Source organism: Entelurus aequoreus, linkage group LG11, assembly GCF_033978785.1.
Source record: "Entelurus aequoreus isolate RoL-2023_Sb linkage group LG11, RoL_Eaeq_v1.1, whole genome shotgun sequence".
Classification (NCBI taxonomy): domain Eukaryota; kingdom Metazoa; phylum Chordata; class Actinopteri; order Syngnathiformes; family Syngnathidae; genus Entelurus; species Entelurus aequoreus.
Window position 1 is genome coordinate 45997832 of NC_084741.1, and position 9017 is coordinate 46006848.

Here is a 9017-nt window from a genome sequence, read left to right on the forward strand (position 1 = left end):
CTTTATTTTTGACAGACCATACAAATATGTTGACACACACACCGTGAAAAACATATATAATGGAAAATTCTCTGTCAGGTGTCTGTATTTGCAGCGCGAGTGTTACCGGTCTCACAGGCGTGTGCGTTCAGTAGACAAAAGGTTGTGTTCATAGTCTAACCCCTGGAAAACACAGGCAATGTTTAAGAAGAGTGAAGACACGAACAATACTTGAAGCTTCCCAAGTTTCCTCCCTTTATTACACATTATATATATTTCCTATAATCCACAATAACAATATAATTATTATTCTCTAAATTAGGCTGACCATATTCTGAAATCCCAAAAAGAGGACATATATGCGTGCCAAGGCGGGGACTAGGTGAAAATTTGCCAATGATACTCGAACTTGCTTTATAAATAATATATTTATTTAAATAAAGCATTTTTCTCCTCTGTTGACAGCAGTGTTGGCGCTAGGAATTTTCAAAATGGGGTCCCAGGGTTGGGGTTGTGGATATGGCAGTTTGTAGGGACAGTTCAGTTTATGGGCAGGGTGTGTATGAGGTAGTGCAAAGGGCCACAGAGTAATGAGGTGCGAGGCAAGGGGTTCGGCTATAAGCCGCCTACCGGCCCGACCAGAGCAGTTGGAGCTCAGGGGTTGAGAGGTAGAGATCCTTGGGCTCGGGCTCAAGGCCTATCTACAGCTCGCCATCCAAGACTTAGGGACCTGGTCTACGTAAACACAGGACCCAGAGTTCAATCAATGTGCGCACATAAACATCAACATTAAGTAATCTATTGTTCGACCTTTAATAAATAAGTTACACTTATTATTATCATTATTAGCAATAATACTGCTAACATTAACAATATTAAACCATCCCATGTATGTACAACATAACAAACACGACAGTACACAGTGTTGTCACTATGACGGGTGCAACATGAACAATATTAAACAATAGAAAATAACAGTGACGTCACTATGACGGGTGTAACATTAACAATATTAAACACTAGAAAATAACAGTGACGTCACTATGACGGGTGTAACATTAACAATAACAGTGACGTCACTATGACGGGTGTAACAGTGTTCATTCATTGTCTTTACCGTAGCATAAAAAGTGCACATGGCCTTAAAACGCCACAACACTCAGTCACCATATGTAAGTACCCAAAATAAAGACTCAAAATAAATATAAATTCAATGGGATCAGAAACATTGGAGGAAACGGGATTAAAAGCTGATGCTAACCGCCCATAGACAATACATGGGTACGGCTAGCAGCTACTATTAGCAAACAGATTAACTTACCAACTCGGCTTAATAACACTCTCTCGTCGCAACTCGGCCCTGATGGTCGGCACCTATAAGTTTACAATTAGTTGTAAAATGTTGGACGGTTGTTTTTAAGATATGCAGGCAAACGACAACTTTAAAACATACCGGCTTCAGATGTGCCCAGGCTTAGCCACCGCACCTGGCAGCCATCTTGGGACGGTGGATCATATAGAGCGCGATAGGCTGCAGCGGGTCACGTGATAGGCTGCAGCGGGTCACGTGAGCGTGTGTGTTAAACTCGTGAGATTAAACGTGGAAACGCCGCAGGTAATATGAGGGGATGCCATGAGAGGAAATATGTCTTATTCCCACCCGTGTTACACGCACGCCTCCACACTTTGTTTTGTTTAACCCCTTCTTAACTCTGGACGTACATTGAAAATACCCGGTACACGCAACCCTAACTCAAAATTCCGGACATTTGAGGCATTTAAAAAAACCCGCCCGGACACCCCGGACATCCCTGCAAAAGAGGACATGTCCGGGGAAAAGAGGAACGTATGGTCAGCCTATCTAAATTCAATATTACATTCTCAAAACATATATTCTACATAGCACAATAGCTATTATAATGGTATATACTACTGTATATTCACGTTTCTATATATTGTTGTTACAGAAACATCTTGAGTAATAGACTCATTTACAAATGGGGAAGTATCATTTAGACATGAAATGTCCTTGGGAAGTATACTTGGAGTCATACAAAATGTATCCACATCACTCAGTTCATTATCTATTTACAAATATAAGAAACAACAATAACATATTTACACAGATAATAATATGACCTTGTGTGAGATAGAGATAGAACAGTATTTCTCTACAACACAGAACTATATATACACACTGCAGTGCTCTTCTGTTGGCATGAAAAGGGTTAACTGCTCTCAACTGACCCACATGCACAGAAGAGCTAGCTAGATGCTAACACACGGTGGTATTAAAGTCTAAAGGCACTAAAACATCAATCTCTGTCGCTGAACCATATTACATTTGAACTGTAGGGTGTTTAATTATCAAATGTTTACATTTGAGATATTTCACAACATTACTAACCTGGAAAACACAGGCAATGTTTAAGAAGAGTGAAGACACGAACAATACTTGAAGCTTCCCAAATTTCCTCTGAGGGGAGGGGGGAGGAAATACCCACACCTAAAAAGGGACCTACGGGGAACTACTTCACTACACATTAGTTCCGCTCTTCATTTCTGTCTTTACACTAACATGGATGGAAAACGGCTGTAACCTCTGTCAATAAAAAGCGATTGACAAAAAAAACATATATTCCACATTGTGAAGGCATCACACGAGCACCAATCCTTTCTCACGGCCGTGTGTTTGTGTGTCATTTTGCACATACTTTTCAGAGGTGCTAAATAAAACACTAAATCGGGCTCCCAAAACAGTTATGAGTGATGATAGATCACATTGTGTGTGCTGTATAATACAAAAGTATATTTGCATCTTATCCTCCCACTATCATATATTTTGCATATTAATGAAGACAGAGAGGCAACATGGACTGCTCGCCTTATTGTGATGACTTAACAGATGCAATACACTTTGCACACATTTAATAGATCAGCTTTGCGTGCGCTATGAAGTTTGCACATGTTTTAGTACATGCAACCCTTTAGTAATTCAGGCCCCAAATATCGTATTTATTGTATTGATTGTAACCTGTAATGTACATCTCAATTAGGTGTTAAAATCGCAATATAAAATTGCTCATGCTTTTCAGTCTCATGTCTACAAAATAGCCAACGTAAATTAGCATTGAGCTACAACATTTTGAAAAGTGAAGCCTTGCTGTACTTCTGAGTGCCTTCTTCATGCTTTGTTGGCATGGAAAATTGTACCTATGGGCAGTCCGACTGAGCGTGCTCTGAATACTGAATTTGGTACTCATCCCTACTCAATACTGGATTTGAAGGCTACGGAAGTTCCTGGGGGCAAAAGTTTTACCTGAGCAAGAGAGAGAAAATATAATATTTATAAAACAAAAAAACCCGTAAATAAATTTATACAATTGATCTGTCGGCTGGCCCTGCCAACAAGATGTATTTAATTTTTACCAGGACGTAGGCAACCCATATGCAGATATGACCTTCAATGATGACTCATATGACTGACTACAAGACACATCACATTAAAATGCTATATCTTACTCGTACCATAGGAGTATGGATACTGTGTGATGATGTTGTCCTGTAGTCCTGACACGTGATATACTATAATAAGTTGCAAATAATATAATAATTTGTAAATAAAAAAGTCCACATTGACCCAAAAAGGATGCATGCAGACACACGAGAATATCAGGTATTTTTGGAACAACTTTTGCAACAACACATCTCTTTGTTAAAGAACTTTAGCAACATATAAAAACAAGAAAAAATAACATAGCCACAGTGGTAGCAGTCTGGCTAACATCATGTAAACAAGGAGAACCTGATGCCGCATTAGGCTAAATGACAGTTAAAACTAAGGCTGGCAGTGCTTGGAGCAATATGTGAAGTAGCAAGCAACAAAACAAAAAGGATATGTTTACAGTAGTGTGACAATGAACCATGCCAGGGAGAAAGGTACAAATTAATAGTTACAAAATGAAATCCTACTTAGGAATCATGTTTACCTCTGGTTAAATGCATATTAGATGACTCGGTTGGAAGTTCCAAACACAGGCAAATAACATTTTAAGCCAATCCAAGGTGCACGAGTGCATGTTGTAATCACAACATGCTGGAACATAAGTCAGAAGTCTTTCAGAATTTATATAACATGGAAGCAACATTATTTTGCATGTAAGTGAAGGAGAGAATTTGCATGAGATATGAATAACTTATAAGGGCACAACACAAGTTTTTTACTACTGCAGACACCAATCAAGATTAATTATTTCTATTGTTAATTTTTCATTGTCTCAACACACGGCGGAGGAAATGCATTAGTCACTTAGCATCTTTTACATTTTTTATGACAAGCTGCTTGGGAAGGAAAAACACTTTGTGACCAAAGAGAAGACAACAAAAGATGCAATGACAAACAACTGTCACACAGAGATAAAGCCCTCTACACTGTCTAAAACTGGCACAGATGAGAAAGATCCAAAAAAGACAGCTGCAGATTTTCTCAAAACCAAAATCACAATATATTAGGTACAGGATATCTAAATATGTATTTTTATGATTACTACACTTTTTTACAACATTATGTCATTAATTCAATATTTTTTTTATCTTGCGAGACCCACAGTATCTAAATATTGCACATAATATTACCACGCTAACTGTATGAGACAAGTTCCATGCATATTTAAAAGATTTGTTTTAGTGTCAAGCCATGACGATGATTCGTCTGAAAATATGCTCAATTAGGTATTAATCCTTTACCTCTGTGCAATTAGCATTCTTCATGGAGGAGGGGCAGGCGGGATTCTGGTTAACAGTTTGGTACCAAGGGTACCGGAGGTTTTGAATCTGATCAATAATACAGGCTTTAATGAGGCGCAACGTACCCCCAACTGAGACGATTTCATCCAAAATGCATTAATTTCCTGTTTTATTAATCTGCTACCACAAGCTGAGATGTTCAAAGCTGCAGGAAAGCCAGAACCTGTGGTGCTAAGAAGTGGATGGGAAGGAGAATAGAATTTGTGTTTATTCTTCCAGAATATTGTTCCAAACTGTTGTGTTCCATGCTTTAAAATTGTAGCACTGATCAAAAGCGGCAACATGAAGCGCCATGATGAGATCAGACACAGATCTTTTGAAAAGTATCCAAGGAAGTCTGAAGTAAGTTCACGTAAAACAAACTGAGCATAGAGCCCAGTATGAAAGATGTACAAGAGTCATTGAAACCTGCAAATTGAGTGTTGACTCAGTGTTGTATGAATTTTGGGGCAAAAGGATGAATTGTGTGACAGAATCAAGCAAAGTCAGCAACGACAATAACACAACAATCAGAAACTTTACCAAAAAGTTATTGTTGCAGCCTGATGTAGCTCTTCAAAGTGCTGCTGGTGTATCCTCTGGGATTATTTATTTATTTTTTTAGTTATAATTTTTTTAAATCTGTCCTTTCTAATCCATTTTCTACCACTTGTTACTCTTGGTGCCTTGTAGTCGCTCAGGCAAATCATATTGTCTAAAAATGTATTTTCCCATCCATAATGTGACATCATGGCACTCGGCATATATATATATATATATATATATATATATATATATATATATATATATATATATATATATATATATATATATATATATATATATATATATATATGTATATATATATATATATATATATATATATATATATATATATATATATATATATATATATATATATATATATATATATATATAGAGAGAGAGAGAGAGAGAGAGAGAGAAATTTATATAGTACAGGCCAAAAGTTTGAACACACCTTCTCATTCAGTGTGTTTTCTTTATTTTCATGACTATTTACATTGTAGATGTTCAAGGCATCAAAACTAGGAATGAACACATGTGGAGTTAAGTACTTAGTTTCTTCAAAATAGCCACCTTTTGCTCAGATTAGTGCTTTGCACACTCTTGGCATTCTCTCGATGAGCTTCAAGAGGGAGTCACCTGAAATGGTTTTCACTTCACAGGTGTCATAGTCTTGATGCCAGATTGAGGTGAAATAGATGTTGAGACATTGTTCAGTTCAGTTCAGTTTCAGTTTATTTCAAACATGCATACGATACGATGTAATGCATCACATATTTCCAGTTGTTTCATTACAGCATGTCCGAAAAGGAGTAGGATGAAACAGAGCTTATTTAATCCTACCCCTTTTTATACCATAGAAATGTTATCCTATTTCCTTGTACTATGTAACAGAACATTGAATGAATAAATAATAAATAAATAATATACCATAGTAAGTAAACAAATATTAAATACATAAATAATCTTTATAAAAAATAAAAAAAAAGGTTTTTATGATATTCATCATAATTGTGTACTTTTTGAACAGTCTCTTAAACTGAATCATATTGGTACTTTGTTTGGTTTCTTTGGTTAATCCATTCCATAATTTAACTCTGAGATAGTGATATCATTAAAGGCCTACTGAAATGAATTTTTTTTATTTAAACGGGGATGGCAGATCTATTCTATGTGTCATACTTGATCATTTCGCGATATAGCCATATTTTTGCTGAAAGGATTTAGTATAGAACAACGACGATAAAGATTGCAACTTTTGGTATCTGATAAAAAAAAGGCTTGCACCTACCGGAAGTAGCGTGACGTAGTCAGTTGAACATATACGCAAAGTTCCCTATTGTTTACAATGATGGCCGCATGAAGTGAGAGAAATTCGGACCGAGAAAGCGACAATTTCCCCATTAATTTGAGCGAGGATGAAAGATTTGTGGATGAGTAAAGTGCAAGTGAAGGACTAGTGGGGAGTTGAAGCTATTCAGATAGGGAAGATGCTGTGAGAGCCGGGGGTGACCTGATATTCAGCTGGGAATGACTACAACAGTAAATAAACACAAGACATATATATACTCTATTAGCCACAACACAACCAGGCTTATATTTAATATGCCACAAATTAATCCTGCATAAAAACACCTGCATGTTTGTTATGCTAGCTCCTAGCTCCTCTGCTAGCTCCTAGCTCCATAGAACACGCCAATACAATTCAAACACCTGATCAACACACACAATCACTCAGCCCAAAAGACCGTTTACCTAACCCAAGGTTCATAAAGCTTATATATTTTTAAAAAGTTACGTACGTGACGCGCACATACGGTCAAGTTATCGAATGTTTAGCAGCCAAGGCTGCATACTCACGGTACCTGATATTCAGCTGGGAATGACTACAACAGTAAATAAACACAACACATATATATACTCTATTAGCCACAACACAACCAGGCTTATATTTAATATGCCACAAATTAATCCTGCATAATAACACCTGCGTGTTTGTTATGCTAGCTCCTAGCTCCTCTGCTAGCTCCTAGCTCCATAGAACACGCCAATACAATTCAAACACCTGATCAACACACACAATCACTCAGCCCAAAAGACCGTTCACCTAACCCAAGGTTCATAAAGCTTATATATTTTTAAAAAGTTACGTACGTGACGCGCACGTACGGTACGGTACGTGTTATGCTAGCTCCTAGCTCCTCTGCTAGCTCCTAGCTCCATAGAACACGCCAATGCAATTCAAACACATGATCAACACACACAATCACTCAGCCCAAAAGACCGTTCACCTAACCCAAGGTTCATAAAGCTTATATATTTTAAAAAAGTTACGTACATACGCAAAAAAAAGCCAAAGCTGCATACTCACAGTAGCACGTCTGCGTCTTTGTCATCCAAATCAAAGTAATCCTGGTAAGAGTCTGTGTTGTCCCAGTTCCCTACAGGCGTCTGTGTATCCAAATCAAAAGTCCTCCTGGTTAGAGTCTCTGTTATCAGAGTTCTTCCATCTTGACTGCATCTTTCGGGAATGTAAACAAAGAAGCGCCGGCTGTGTACTGTTGTGGCTGACTACGTTCGAAAAATACGTCCATTTCGCACCTACAACTTTCTTCTTTGCTTGCTTGGCTTCCTTCTCCATAATGCAATGAACATGATTGAAACAGATTCACGAACACAGATGTCCAGAATACTGTGGAATTATGAAATGAAAACAGAGCTTTTTCGTATCGGCTTCAATGTGGAAGGCATACCCGTGTTCGCCGGGCTACGTCACACGCATACGTCATCCTCAGAGGCGTTTCGAACCGGAAGTTTAGCGGCAAATTTAAAATGTCACTTTATAAGTTAACCCGGCCGTATTGGCATGTGTTATAATGTTAAGATTTCATCATTGATATATAAACTATCAGACTGCGTGGTCGGTAGTAGTGGGTTTCAGTAGGCCTTTAAAGGGTTTGTTGAATTGTTCCAAAAAATGCTTCACTTGTTAAAGGGTCTTTATCTTGACTTGCCGACATAACACTTAACAGGAAATATTCTCTGGCATCACAAATGTGCGCCAGAAAGATGCACCAGAATCACGCCCCAATCTGAGATTTACTTGGTATGAAACCTAGGTCCGAGTTACCGCCACGCAGCTCAACTTAAAACACCCAATACAATAAAATAGGAGAGCGACTGCAGCAGGGGTCGTTGAAACTGTGCCCCCGTCACAACAAACCAAAGGAATGTTCCTGATCCAGGCAGCCAGGGAGGAAGGGCCATATGACGATGGTTTGTTGAGCGGCACTGCAGCTGGCGAGGAGGACGATGACAAGCATGCGCCAACCACTCTTGCAGCAGGTGTGGAGGACAATGTAGGACGCCAGATGGGTGCTTCCAGGTTGGACGGCTGGGCAGTCAAGGAGGAGGAGCGAGGGATGGGTGCTTTATCCGAAGGCGTTGAGGACGACACATTCCAAATAGGCAGTGCCTGTCGACTTGGAGGATGAGAAGGAACGCCGAACGGGCGCCTCTGCAGCTGGCAAGGTCCAGCTTGGACCGCAGGGAGGAAATTAACTGGCGACGGCCTTACAGGAAGAACCACCATTATCAGTGGAGTCACGAGGACGTCCTCAGCGAAGGATTATCAAAGTCCAGTTGAGATGCAGGCATTATCATCGCCAATAGAAGGAGTAGTAGTTTTTATTACCAGGACCAAGTCT

The 9017-nt window shown here is 38.8% G+C and overlaps 1 long non-coding RNA gene across 1 annotated transcript; it reads right to left on the reverse strand.

Moving 5' to 3' along the window:
• Positions 1–377: 377 nt before the first annotated feature.
• LOC133660702 (uncharacterized) lies at positions 378–1493 on the reverse strand. The gene is made up of 3 exons (XR_009827871.1): positions 1433–1493; positions 1301–1353; positions 378–714 (listed from the first exon to the last, which is right to left on the reverse strand). It is a non-coding gene; the product is annotated as an uncharacterized LOC133660702 (long non-coding RNA).
• Positions 1494–9017: the final 7524 nt, after the last annotated feature.